This window comes from Ambystoma mexicanum, chromosome 2q (genome assembly GCF_040938575.1).
Source record: "Ambystoma mexicanum isolate Mex_15411 chromosome 2q, UKY_AmexF1_1, whole genome shotgun sequence".
NCBI lineage: Eukaryota > Metazoa > Chordata > Amphibia > Caudata > Ambystomatidae > Ambystoma > Ambystoma mexicanum.
Window position 1 is genome coordinate 531,513,325 of NC_090924.1, and position 12,040 is coordinate 531,525,364.

The 12,040-nt window shown below is 48.4% G+C and overlaps 1 protein-coding gene across 4 annotated transcripts in view; it reads left to right on the top strand.

Moving 5' to 3' along the window:
• Window positions 1–12,040, top strand: part of REXO5 (RNA exonuclease 5) — a 1,375,618-nt gene that overhangs the window by 1,117,023 nt on the left and 246,555 nt on the right. The window lies entirely within an intron of this gene.

Sequence of the window (12,040 nt, forward strand, 5' to 3'; positions counted from 1 at the left end):
CGTCTGCCTGCCCTCACTCCAGCACGGTCTACAGAGCCTATGCGGCTGATACTCTCCATTGGCAGCTGATCTAGTACATCCACCAGGATCGATAGGCAGCACTCATCCGGTGGGGCTTCCACTCCAGAGACGGTTCATCGATCGATGACACAACCAGCGGCTGGTGCTGCAGCTCGCTCAGCGCCCACCGCCGAGGATGAGGTGACCGGCCATTACACCCTGCCGTCGGTGGCAGCCTGTCTATCTGACTCAAGGGATTACCTTACCAGCATTTTATCCACCCCCTCACCCTTCTTTGTATTTCAGAATGCTATTCTATAGCTGGAAAGAATGTCCCAGAACATCTAACGGCTCATTCCACAAGAGGAGTGACAGCCACATCTGCTCTTCAAAAAGGTGTACCAGTGCATGACATCTGTGATGCTGCATCTTGGTCCTCAATACACACTTTTTCAAAGCATTACTGTTTGGATTCTCTGTGGGGTCAAGAGACACTCGATTTGGAAGGGCAGTTCTGCACAATATAATCCAGTAATGAATACTTCACAAACACTTTTACTTGTCCCGCCTCCATCTATAAAACTGCTATGGGAGTCCATCAAAGATGAGGACTCTGTGGGAGTACACAGTCCATTAGAAGAACAAATGACTTACCCCAGGTGATGTTCTTTCTGTTGAATTGTTCCTCCCACGGATTCCTCATCGCCCTTACAGCGTACCCCTCTGACTATTGGTGAATTTTTTAGTATGCATCTCTTTCTCTTTCAATGCCCATAGGGGTTTTAGCAATCCTCAAGTCAGTTGTGCAGAAAGAGGGATAAACTAGAACTGAAGCAACGGGTGCAGTGGCTGGTATTTATAGCATCATCAGTGCTGCGTCCGGGCGCAGGGATGGAAACAGTCGCGGGGCATGAACTTGGTGCTGCACAGGGCCCTCTGCTGTCGAAACATTTCCGAGACTGCAAGCAGCATATTGCTCAATCAAAGATGAGGAATCCGTGGGAGGAACATCCAATAGAAAGAACATTAACAAGGGGTAAGTAATTTGTTCGTCCTTCCAATCTTCTCAAGCTCCTCCTTTCTTTCTCTCCTTTCCACTGCTCCCTCCTGTCTCAAACCTTCTATGGCTACACCTATTTCCTCTCTCCTATTCCCTTTCTCTCTCTTTAACTCACATGCACCCTTCATTTCACTCTCTCTTTCACGTCAGCCTTTCTCTCTGTAGCAATCTCACCTTCAACTATCTAGCTTCACCCTCTACTCTCACTCTCTCCTATTTACCGTACACCTCTCTACTACCACTGACTCAAACATATACTCTCACAACAACCACTCCACTCCCAAGCTTGATACAACCCTCTCTTACACCCACAATACCTTACCTGCATTCTCATCCAATACTTCCTGTAACTCCTCAGCACTTCTCTCCACCTTCTGCCTGGTCTCTCGATCCACCAACTCTTCCTAAGACCTTGCCCTAGCATCGTTCATCCACTTGTGAGGGCAGGTTGCATTTATATCCGGGTTTTCCTTGCTTCATACCTCCTCCCTAAAGCCAAACTAAACCTTACTCACCCATTAATTGCCCCTGGATTGCCAATTCATATGACCATTTCCACCCATCACTAACACCTTCCTGCACATAACACATCCTCTTTTTGAGCTAGTTTTGTTGTCCAGTATCATGAAACTCTGAGGTGTTATATAGCTGCCAGTGTTATTTCTAAGCAGTCTTCTGAAAATAAGTGGCTTATTGCAGCTATAAATCAGCTCTTGTTGTAATGAACACTTTTTGACCAAGTGTGCCTGCAGCCACTTGATTATTCAATTGTATGTCCTTGCATCTGTTCGTTAAATTGAATCACTGTTAAAAACTGGCATTGGCAAAATCAACAGTTAGGGTCGTTGAAAGGCATTAGATTGCCATTTGCCTGCTACGCCCATCATATGGCCATATACCCACACCATTTTCAAGCCATTGCTCTCTTATGGCCAGGTAGCACAACTATGGCAGTGCGTAGCAAATGCCATTCTTGTGCCTTCACTAAAAACCAAACCTGTTTGCTATTGCTTATTATTATAAAATATTTGTTTTTGCTATCATTCCTTTCATTGCATCAACAGAACCCTCAGGTATTTGCTGTGGCTTTTACTCAGTACTGAATTTTGGAGTTAAGTAAAGTCTTTTTGCTTTAATTCCCTTTCTCGGCTCACTTATTTTGGGGCCATGGGTCACTCATATACTAACAGTGAAAGGGGACTCTTGTCCCCTGTTCAAGATTCCTGTATTGTTTTATTGTAGCATACATCAACTTTCAGTGAAGTGCTGCATGGGTGCTTTGTATCCCCCTGTCATGCAATCAGATAGCCCTAGGGCCCCCCACAGTTATATGGTGCAGAAATGGGGGAAATCCTCAGGAGGAAGAAAAACCCCTCTGTGAATCCTAAAAGATATTGTCTCAGAACAGCTGGCAAAGGGAGCAGGTAGCAGGAATGTAGATGTCCAAGGAAGCAAAGAAGGATTTCCGGGCAGTCATAGGAATAGAGGCCCCTTCTGATGAGCATGGATGAGGCTCTTGGGCTGAGGAAGGATAATAGGCTGGGAAGGGGAAAGCAGGAGAATAGGTGGACAGGTAAAAGGGAGTGAGAGAAAACAAGGAGAAAGTGAAAGGAAGAAACTCAAGGATGTTTGGCAAGGAACAGGAGCGTTAAGCCATAGGAACCTGAAGCATTGCGACATGGGGAGAAATTGTGCCTGCCCATCAAATAGTCACTATGTTGGAATGCCTCCCAAGTGCCGCTGTGAAAAAATAGGCTAGACTGCTCAATGCAACTTTCTGAACAGAGTGTAATGGGAGCCCAAAGTGCCCCTGTATCACAGAGGCACGGCAGTTGCCTGCTGCCCCCTGATGGGTGGGAAATCTGCGGCTCCCTATCTCTGCAGTTTCCTTGTGGAATCCTGTCATCATAGGACTTGCTGTGCCAGCATTCTTGAAGTGCTTGGGCCATCCTGCTAGATCTTCTTCAGAACCGTCCAGCCTAGTCCGGAACCACCATCTGGCCTGAACCAAACCTCATGCTGACTTCAGCCACGGCTTACACGGCACCTGGAATTCCTCAGACTGAAAAACAGATGTAAGTGGTCCTAGCGATTCAGAGTACCTTCGAAGTGGTCACTAGGGAAAATCTGAGTTCGCGGTTGCAAGCCTGCACACCTGTTTTCTCAACCTGTTTTCTCAACCTCCTCCCTCCACAGGGATTGTATGGGCATAAAGTCCACTCCCTAACTCTCCCATGGCTAGTGGTGGTTAATGGATTTTTAGCCAAGGATCCCCACGGGGGTAACCCCTAGTGCGGTGGGATTGAAAGAGTGCCCCTAAACACCTTTTACTTACAATTTACACTCACAAAGTTATTTATTTTCAACATATTGACTTTGCCAAAGCGTGTTCTATGTGGACTTTTCAAGACTTCCTGCTCCCTACTCAGGTACTTACCTAGAACTTTAACTCTGTTGAGGCACCAGTCTTGCTTACCTGGTAGGAAAGGACTGGTGACTCTGTAGAGGCCTTTTCCTCATAAGGCAGCATTTCTCTATTTTACTACCTACAGTGTTTCTTTTTCCATTCATTTGAACTGCTTTTCATGTGTTTATTGTAAATTGCAGGTGATCTCACTTGGAGATCTGAGACTGGGGCCAGGGTTAGCCTCGGACAGCTGAAGGTTGTGACTGAGCTGCCCAGCAGCACTGAGATAGTAACTCAAGATGTATGTATATGTCTGTGTTGTGTGTGTTTGTTTTCTTTTGTGTGCGCTTATATGTGTGTATTAATGATAGCTGCTTGACTTTTACTTTACCTGCTGTGATGAATCTGGACTATTCGTCCCTTCTCCACAGAGGGGAGCCATCCCCTTTTGAGGCTAGGGAAACTGGTCCTCTCAGCAAGACCCTCCCTAGGGGTCCGGGCAATTGGGACCTCACTGGGAGGACCTCCCCTCTTGGGGTCAAGGACTCTCATTCCTGGAAGGAACTGCCTGTCCAAACGCTGTGTCTGCCTACATGGGAATAGGAAAGACTGTTGTTACTTCTATTTTAGATTCTCCTGGTAGTGATCTTTCTTCAATCCCTTTGGCTTCAGGTAATGCTGGTTCTCACGTGAACGCTACAGACAAAGAAAAACGACTCTCCCCTTTTGTTTGTGATACGAGGAGGATGTCCTGGAGGGGCGGAGCTTCGCTAGACCACAGAGCCGGCAGAACCGTGTGGAGTGAGTAAATTGCTAACCAGATGACAGAAGACTGGCGTCCAGACTGGCAAAGAAGCCAAAGCCGAGAGAGACGGAAACAGTGAAGCGATGTCTGGTGGTGCGACCACACGGAAGCCGTGATGGGCCTAGGGCCAGTTACCTGGCGCCGAGGCCAGATAGCGGAGAGATCTGAGCCCCAATCTTCGCATGAGAAGTGCTTTAGCTGCCGAGCAGCAGAAGGGAAGCTAACTCTCTCACAGAGGTAGCGCCTTTGAGAGAGGCGGACCGTGGTATTAGAAGCAGGGAAAGCTACAAGGCTTATGGGAGCCAAGAAAACCCAAACAAGCAGACGCTCTACTGAGGTCCTGCTTAAACAAGCCTATCAGATGGCCAGAAGGCTTTGGCGAGCCCTGGCAAAATGAGAGATTAATATCAGAGCCTGGGAGAGCCACAAAGGATACGGGAGCCTGGAAAACTCAAACAGGCCGAGCCTCACCAAGGCCCCGCTCAAGTAGCCCTGTCAGAGGGCCGGAGAACTTTGGAGAGTCCTGGAAACACGAAACATAGTGAACAGAACTAAAAGGAGCGTGAACCTGGAGGGTTCCAGTGCATAAAAACAAATCAAGGACATTATCCAGTACCAAGTAAGAAATGGTGGAATTGTGTTATGAAAACCTTGTCTTGCTGGGAAAAGGGAACCATATAGAATATATGTAAAGACTTAAAATGTGGCGCAGAGAACCTGCAGAGAAACTGAGGACTGTATTGAGAGAATTTTATGAACTTGTGAAAACAAGCTACTTGGGATGCAAGTAATTGGGCCTGACAAAGCCCAATGACAGAGGCTATTGCTCCAGCCTTTTTTGTTATTGTTTCCTAGGTTAGCTAATAGCCAGTTAGCTAATAGGATTCAGACTAAGGACTATTTCTTTTTTTGTAAACGTATTTTTATTGCCATTTATCAGAATACAAAACGTAACATTCCCTCTCCCCCACCCCTGGCTACAGCAGCTTGTTCAAGTCTGTGCTTCCCCCTTACAATTATTAGAGCGTTCAGACCATTACACAATGTCCAGAATGCATATGTTGTGCAGGCACCACTGCTTCATATAGTCCCCATGAAGGTACTCCATAACCATTCCCCAATCCTGCCGAAACTTCCCAGCATTATCTTATATACTGTACGTAACCTACTCCATTGCTAGTATCCCTCATATTTTCTGATGCCACTCTAGACTGGCTGGGAGTTTTTCTTTCCACTGTTCTGCTATTACCAACCAGGCCGCTATCAGCAGCACTATAAAGGCCTTACGGTGAGCATTGGACGTTAGCTTAATCGCTGGATCAAAGACACCACACAGCCATTCCCTGGGGGTAAGATCTACATCAATCGCAACCACTAACTTAATTTGCTCACTGACTTATGCCCAGAAGAGGCGCAGCTCCAGGATTCCCACCATATATGCCTCCAGTCTCACTTTCCCACGCACCCCCTCCAGCACATTTGTGAAGTTGTACTAAATATTCTGTTCAGCCTATCCGGGGTATAGTGCCATTGTATCATAACTTTGTTCCAAGCTTCTCTAAGTTGGATTGATCTTGTCAGCTTGGGGATATTCCTCTATAGGTTGCCCAATGGTCCCTGGGGATAACCTCCCCCAACGTGCCTTCCCATTGCTTCAAATAACCCCAAATAGGCGTGGTTTCGGGTTCCGTTAGGATTCAGTACAGCTTTGATACCATCTTGTTCCCTGTATGTGTAGGTCTCAAATGGCGTCAATTTGCTTCCAGCTGCCTGTTTTATCCCTGGGCCCATTATCCAGTGCCTCAGCTGATAACTCATTCTATCCCATGCCGATAGACCTAGCAGTTGTTTGCACTCTTCAAACGTACAAATGTCTGTTCCCTGCATCATATCCCCGGATTAATGAATAAAGGGGGTCGGCCTTGTGGAGAGACAACCCTGATCTACCAGTCGATCACACATTACTGTTCTGTGTTCTGTCTATGAAGCCTCAGAATTCCCTCCAGGGGGGGTCCCTGCCACCGCCCTACCCATCCTGGCCCATGCCTTGGTCGTGTCTCCTGAGAACCATTTTCTCACTACCCATAATTGGGCCACCTCGTAAAATTTTACCCAGTTCCTGGGAGCCATCACAGTCCTTAGTGCTATTCTCAGGTGTTTATTCTGCCATATAAATCGCAACACCAGCCTATGTGGAGTGGAGCACCTGGATTGGGAGCACCTGGAAATAGTATAGTACCCTCGGCAGCACCACCATTTTTACAGAGACTACCCGACCCAGCCAAGAGATTCTTAGCAGAGTCCATTTCCCCAGATCAGTCTTCACCTGTTGTGTTGGCTCCAGAGCGTTCTTATCGTACAGTTGTGCTACTGTACTAGCTGTATTCACCCCTAGATATTTTTTACTGTCTTAAGCCACAGACAACTGCGAGTAGGTCCGTGGGGCTACCCTCTGATCCTGGGGGATTAACAGAGCCAACAGGTCTGACTTTTTCATATTTAATTTATGAACGGGCAACCGTTCGATTGCTTCCAGTTCCTTAACTAAAGCTGGTATTGAGGAATCTGGGTATGTCAGGGTCATCAACATATCCGTATGTGTTCCTCCCCCCCAAACAACATGCCCTTTATAACTATGTTCTGCCTAAGTTTTATCAAAAAGGGTTCTAGATAGATTGTATATAGTAGAGGGAAGAGGGGACAGCCTTGTCTCATGCCGCGTAAGATCTGGATATTTCGGGACAAATGGGCATTAACTGACGGGCGCATTGTGGGATTGCTATAGTTCACCCTCACCATCTGCACACATTTGGGTCCCACCCCCATGTATTCCAGGGCTGTAAACAAGAATGACCTCTTAACATGGTCGATTGCCTTCTCATCCTATAAGGAGACGAGCACTAATGTAATCTGGTGGATATTAGCTTTCTTCACAAGGTGAACTAGCCTTCTTATATTGTCACATGTCTGTCGGCCCATTATAAATCCCAATTGATCTGAATTGATCAGTTTCGGAAGCAGCAGCGCGAGTCACGCAGCCAGAATGCCTGTGTATATTTTCGTGTCGATGTTCATCAGTGCGATGGGTCAATACAACCTGTACTTCATCAAATATTTATTGGGTTTTCCAAACACTACCACCTTGGCTTCCGCCATAGACTGCGTCACCCCCCCCCCCTTTGGTCGCAATCGAGTTGAAGAGGTTTGCAAGCCTAGGGACTAGTTTTTGGCTAAATCTTTTATAAAATATTGCTGGGAAGCCATCTGGCCCTGGCGCTTTGTTCACGGGGAGAGATTTAATGGTTGCTTCCACCTCCTTTTCCCCATATGTCCCCTTCCAAGCTTTCCCTCTCCAAGGGCGTTATTTTCGCTATCGGCACCACTTGGAAGTAATCATCCACGGCTGCTTGGAGGTATGCAAGTCTTTGTAGAAATTGGCAAAGGTCTCTGTAATAGCCCCTGTGTCTGTCACAATGGAACCATCCGGTCGTGCTATCTGAAGGACCGTCCTAGCAGCTTCTGCCTGTTTCAATTGCCGAGCTAGCAGCCTATCTGCCTTGTTGTCCCATACATAGTATCTCTGCTTCACACTCAACATGGACCTTTCGGCACCAACGAGTGCGCATTAATTGCAATGGACCTATGATATCCTTCAATTGCTTGTATAGGGCCCTCGTCTTTTTCACTGCTATAGCCTGCAACACTGCTCTCATTTGGGCCTCCAACTCTTTTTCCCAAGCTCCTCTCTGTTTCTCCCTCTGTGCTTTGGGCACTATGATGTCTCCTCAAATCACTGCTTTAAAGGCATTCCAGATACCTTCTTGCGTTGCGTCCTGATTGTCATTGGTTGGTGGTAAAGTATCCCTCCATCTTTTCCCCTATCGCTTCTACCATCACTGCATCATTCAGTAGCTCCCTAGAGGACATCCAGCTCCATAGCCCCCTCCGCTGCCCCTGCTCCTTTATTGTCACCATTATCGGGGCAGGGTCTCAGAGCGAAATTGATCCCAGGCCCACTTCCCCCATCAGGGTAGCCGCCGCCCATAAATAGTCTATTCTGGATAAGGATTGGTATACATGCGAGAAACACATGAGGCCCCTTTTCTCTCCCCTCATGGTCCGCCAAACATCACAATATTGTCAAAGCAATCCACCAGGGCTCTCGACGGCCCTTCCCGCCCCCCTCCCTGGTGTGCCACGGAGCTCCTATCGATGTGCGGATTCCACGCTAGATTAAAGTCTCTGGTAAGAATGACATCCCACACTGCGAACGGTTCTAGTTTAGCCACTACCTCTCACAGGAATCCATCCTGACACGCATTTGGCGTATACACTGTTGCTAGGTTCACCTGCCTGTGTTTCAATTGTACTTGAAGAAAGAGGTATCTGCCCTAATGGTCCTCCTGAATTTGAACTATCTTAGTATTGAATGAGTCTTTAACCTCCATCAGTAGCCCTGCTGTTTTTCCCTGGGCATTTCCTTGATAGTCGTGAGAATAGCCCTCTTATCCGTTTTCTTTACATGTGTCTCTTGTAGCAAGATGACACCCACCTTTCCCCTTTTAATGTGTGCCTCCACCTTTTTACGCTTCACCAGGGAGTTCAGCCCCCTCACATTATGCAACAATATCCTTTGTTGGGGTTAGGTCGCTCTCAACACCCATTGCTTTCCTTATAACCTTTGCATACTATGCCCTTTTCCTGCTGCAGCCAATTCCTCCCCTCGCCCCAACCCCCTAACCTTCCCCCCGCTACCCATTCCTCCCCCTCATATCTGACCCCAACACCCCTCTCCCTTTGTCCCCTACTACCTCCACCCCCGCCCCGTCCCCAAACGGTCTTCCGAGGTCCAGGCGAGAGATCCTATAATACCCTCGGGCACCCACCCCAAGGCTTTGGACCGGGAAATCACCTGGGGTACACCCCATTGGAGGTTGACTATACCCACGATCAGATTCCATGACCTCCTCCCAACCGCCCTGCATCCCTCCCGGATCCTTCCATCCAATTCGTGGCTTGCCCACCCATCTGTGATCCCGCTTTCCTATCTACTAGTTCACCCCCAACCTCACTGTTAACAGGTGGCCCTTCCATCACTTCGTACCTTTTCAACTTGTGCCCTCTGTCAGTCGCCCCTGCTTGCCATTCAGGCGCGCCCACTGCCCCCATCCTCCTCTGTCCTTTTGCCCATTCCCACTGTCTGTGTCCGCGCTGGGAAGATGGCCCATGCCGTTGCGTTGAGTCGCCGCCCTCCTCTTCCAAGTGCAGCATTTCTAGGCCCTCCGCACATGTTGTTATTCAATGTTGCACCCTTTCCAATGAAAACAGTAGACCAAACGGGAATGTCCATTTATATGGGATGTTTTTGCATTGAGTGCCCTTGTTACCATTCCCATAGCCCTTCGCTTTTGCAGGGTTGACAGTGCCAAGTCCTGAAACAGTTGAATCTGCAAGCCATTCACTGTTATGCTCCCTTGACCTCTCGCCGCTCCCAGTATACTCTCCTTCTGACCATAGGAAGTGAGGGCCATCGGAATGTCCCTTGGCCTCGCCCCTGTATCTCTCCTTTTGGGCGCAACTCTATGTATTCGGTCAATCCCCACCACCTCTGGCTGCGTGTCCCATCAGTAAGTTCCCAAAGCACTGTTGGATCGTGCCCCTCACTTCCATATCTTAAACTGTCTCACTCAGACCCTTCACGCAAATGAAATCCTCTGCCTGCAGTTGGAATTTATGAGAGACCCTAGCAATCTGCTCCAATAATTCACTATTCTGTTTCACTTCCTCTGAGATTTCAGACAATCGCTGTTCCATGGGGTCCACTCTGTCTTCCAAGCTATGCACCTCCTCTCTGACTTCCTTCATGGAATTACGCAGATGTTCCCTTAGAGAGTGAAACTGGTCCTGGAAGATAGTGTCATCCTCCCCTCCAAGTCTCTGTGGCATTCCTTGAGGTTATCCTTGCTTAGCGCGATATCGGATCTCTCCTGGATGTTTCTAACCCTCTGCGTTTCCCACTTCTCTCACTGGGAGCTCCTCTTCGCTTTGCTGCCTTCAACACCGCTCCAGTTGTACCTCTTCTTCTGCTGAGTCGGAGTATTTCTCCCTTTTGGCCCTGGCATCTGGAAAACACTCCTGCATCTGAAGTTGTCTCCCCTTTCGGACTCCCGCCTATTCTGGAACAGCCTCCTCTTTGTTCACCCTCCACCGCCACTTCAGGCTGGGCCCTTACACTTTATGGGCACACAACCACCAGCCCCTATCCTTCTGGGATCTTCTGGGTGAGTAGGGCACCTTCCCAGCCTTCTGCCCCCGGCTCTGGGTCCAACCCCCACCCCAGCAGGGTGTTCCTGTCTACTGGGCCAAGCTCTGCTGGTCACCTGGGGGGGCCCAGACCGACACCTTAGGCTGCCCTTACTCGCCCAGTCAATCACGCTCCTACTTCCTTATGCCATGGGGTGGCCTATTCCGCTATGCTCCAGCCACTTTCACCACCTGGGCCCAGCCCTCTCTTGCAGACCGCTCCCTGTTAGCTCTGCCGGGGGGTGATCCAGGATCTGGCTGCCCCTCACGGCCTCTCTGCATCTTTAGCTCTCTGCGCTGCGCTCCTGCTACTCCTCGTCGCAAACACTGGTAAGCTTCTCACTCCCATCTCTGTTTCCCTGCACGGCTCTGGGCTGCTGCCACCTCTCTGCTGGTTTTATCCCGCAGTGTCGGCCCGTGTCTCTGTTTGCTCCGGCTCTCCCCTCTATGGCCTCTTGTGGCTGCGTCTCTGCCTGCCGACCCCCGGTACCTCTCCATCCTGCGGCGGGGCTACACCTCAGGTTGGGCGTTCGCTTCGCAGACCCTCGTCCGCGTCCCCCACTGGCGCTGTGCACTGCTGCCAGTTTCCGGTGCCGAAGGGAGATAGCAACTGTTATATTGTTTGTGGGGGGTCATCCCTTCAGAGCCACAGTGCTGCAGTGCGCAGCACCCTCTAGCCCTACATAGGCTAATGGCCTGCTGTGTCGGGCCGGGACGGAGCGCAGGACAGCACGTCCTCACACCCTGGCGGCCATCTTAAAAATCCCTAAAGACTATTTCTATTGCACTTTGACTAATACTCTTACTTTTAGGTTTAGGCAGGGAACTTCCCTCATAGTGGTGTGACTTTATAGGTGCTTTTCTTATTTTTTAAAAAAATGCACAACTGAGTTTGACTCTGTCTTCTGGTTCGCCACACTGCTCCTATGTTGCCTATTTCATTTCAGTGTTTTATGTTTGCTTAACAGTACTCTTGCACCACCCCCATATTTCCTGAAGTCTACCTTAATATTTAGTCTATGGTACTTTGTGTCAATTAGCCTGTTCACTAACCAGGGTGGCGCCTCAGAATCCTCCCGAAGGGCTAGTTCAGAAAAGCCATTTTTAACATTTGCCCTATCATTGTATTGGCTTCCTGATCCTACCCCCTTTTCTTTTTTTACAAGTAAGGTAAGATATTTTTGAACCATTTAAGATACGGCATAATACACTGAATTTTACTGTAGTCTTGATAGTACTCTCATTTTAAATATTTGAACCTATGGCTACTTTGGACATCAATCTAGTTACTTAGAAGAAAAGCTTTTTTAGCATTCTTGAACCAGGGGTTAGAATTTCCATTTTCAAGGAACTAGCGTCTCATTAACTTGCCCTCTTAATTAACCACATACACACAGCACACAAGTTCTTACTTGCTTAAAATCATTCTTCACTAGCCAATGGCTAGTGGTGAGTGCTAATTGTG